The sequence below is a fragment of the Lactuca serriola genome, chromosome 7 (assembly GCF_051521515.1).
Source record: "Lactuca serriola cultivar US96UC23 chromosome 7, Lser_US96UC23_V15, whole genome shotgun sequence".
Lineage (NCBI taxonomy): Eukaryota > Viridiplantae > Streptophyta > Magnoliopsida > Asterales > Asteraceae > Lactuca > Lactuca serriola.
The window spans coordinates 139,338,950-139,341,728 of record NC_136414.1 but is presented as its reverse complement, the minus strand read 5'-3'; positions in this window follow the sequence as shown (position 1 = coordinate 139,341,728).

The following is a 2,779-nucleotide window of genomic DNA, read 5'->3' as shown; positions in this document are numbered from 1 at the left end:
CATCAAAAAATTGGTTTAATTACTAGCTGCCACTAGACGCTCCTTCTACATATACAGTTACGAAAGGTGAAGTTGTGCAAAAGGATCAAGAAGATGTAACCACGAGGCTTGCCAAGGGTTTTGTTTTAGGGACAGACGCACTTAAAAACGCACAATCGTTGGACGATGAAACATCAGTTCACATTAAACGCATCTGCCAAAGATGCTGACCTTGATTGGGAAATGGGTCTAAGTCCAAATTTGAAAGAAGTGAACAAGTACCAAGTGGAGATGAAGAATTATTTTCTCCTCTTCAGGGGAGGGCTTCTCTCTCTTACGCTAAGTGGAGTGGAGGTCACCACCGTCCCCGCTATGCTCGCAAGTCAAGCTAGAGGGGGGCGCTACCGGAAACTCGTCGATGTTTTGGCGAGAAGAGAGAGAAACAGCAATACATTGTGATTGGTTGGAAGAAATCATAGAGGCTCGGTTTGTGCTTGATGTTCCCAAAAAATCTCCATCGATGATCCTGCTCCAAAACTCACTCGACATACGAGATAATCTGGCGTAACGGTTTGATTTGTGTTTTGAAGAGAAAAAAGATGGCACTCGTCGATAATTAAGGTGATTTGGAAAATTGGCATCTATGGATGTCAATTTTGAACCACCGACTCAAGAATGTGTCGGTTGAGAATGTCTCGATGTCAAGTATGAATTTGTCAACTGAAAATTCAGGTACACATGACTCATTACACAATCTATTTGGAATTATGTATAAATTTATATGGTGCTCTTTCTGTTTTTCTTTCATGATCAATATAGATGACCTTGTTGAACAATGATAGGCACACACATGTTGTACAAATGCTAACTCTGTGTTTTGTTCTTGGGATTTCGATTTCTTATATTTTTTTTGTTTTACCCCAAACGGTGTAGAACATAACAATTGCATGTACTCTCTATATTTGTATTTTGAGTAAATTACACGAATGGTCCCTATGGTTTGGCGTAATTTGTGCGTTTGGTCCCTAACTTATTTTTTTAACTCGAAAAGTCCCTAATGTTTGTTTTTGTTACGCGCTTGATCGCTACTGTTTGTTTTTGTTACGCGATTCGTTCCTGTCTTATCTAAAAAAACCATTATTTAAATAGGAAAAAATTGTAGGATAGGTAGGGTAAAGTGAGGGGGGTTGGGGTTGGGGTGTGTTTATTTAAATATTTTAAAAAATCAAGGGCAAAATAGTTTTTTAGATAAGACAGGGACCAAGCGTGTAACAAAAACAAACAGTAGGGACCTTCCGAGTTAAAAAAATAAGTTGGGGACCAAACACGCAAATTACCCTAAACCATTGGGACCATTCGTGTAATTTACTCATGTATTTTTTTATGAACACCAAGTGTTCCATAAAATTGTTCAATGAAAAACTTCCTCCAGTTTTGGGCTCCTTTGCTTGTTTACACTTCTAAAATCAAATGTATATCAAAGAATATTATTTATGTGATTGTTAACACTTTGAAGTCAATCTTTTCATAGCATACTTGTGTTTTACAATGAACAAACATACATTTTTTTTTCTTTGATTTGTATATGCAATTATCACATAAAATTCTTCATGGCATACTTTTTGTTTTCTTGAAATAGGAATGAAAAATTAAAGATGTAATTTGCAAAATTTTAGTCTCTGATTGGAATTTTTGACAAGTTACTTGATATAAGTTATAACCCTTATATTAATCATTAATTGTAACATTATTAAATGTATCTAAAAATAGGCTTTTTTTTCTTTGACCGAGAACCATCATAATTCAAGAAGCTCTTTTCCTTTGTAGTTATGAAGGCTCTCAAGAAAAAATAAAAGTCTCATGCTATAAAATTGAAAGAAACTTGCTACAGAATAAAGTGAATTAAAAAAATGGAGTGTTATGTGTGTTACTACTACCCACCAAATGTTTAGATTATGTGTTAAATGGCCAAAGATAAGGTGACACTCCAAAACTGACGTAACAAGGTGTTAGAAGTGTTACCACTCTGTCACACCCCAAAACCAAGAACGGCGGAAATCGTTCTGGGGCGGAGGGCGTCATGTACAGTATCACAACAATGAAAAGTAGTAAACAAGCAACAACATCATCCATTGCATTAATAATATAATTATTATACAATTGTGTTCTGTCAAATTTTGATAAACACTAAAGCATAAATAAAAATGAAAGATGACTCTTCAACGAGCTCCATCTTCCCTAATCCTTGCATCGGTACCTGTCTATGATGACTTGAGGATACAAGTAATTTTGAAAGCGAGTATCAGCTTTGAAGCTGGTGAGATCATAAGTATTTTAGTGGCTTAATTTATATGTAAGAATTTGTAAGTTTATGAACTGTAAGTATGGAAAATGTAAGTGAACTGTAAGTATAAAAATGTTTGTAAAACAACTGTAAACGTTTGAAAAATTCTAGAAATCCCTATGATTCCTACTATTATATAAGGGTGTCTTCTACCAAGACCTAACTATTCTCAATGTAGTCTTCTACCAAGACTTAACTGTTCTAAATGTTCGTTTCTTGTAAAAGTGTGTAATTTTCCCCAAGTGTAACTATCATTAACAAAATATAGTTTTTACATTTAAAGTTTAAGTGAAAAGATCACTAAATATATGTACAGGGAAAATTAATATAGTACTAAAATGTAGCGCTATAAGAACTACTGCTGTACTAACTACCTTAAACCGGATTTATATTAAGGCATCATGTGACTAATTGTACCATACTATTGACTGGTAACAACAACATAAGAATGGTCGT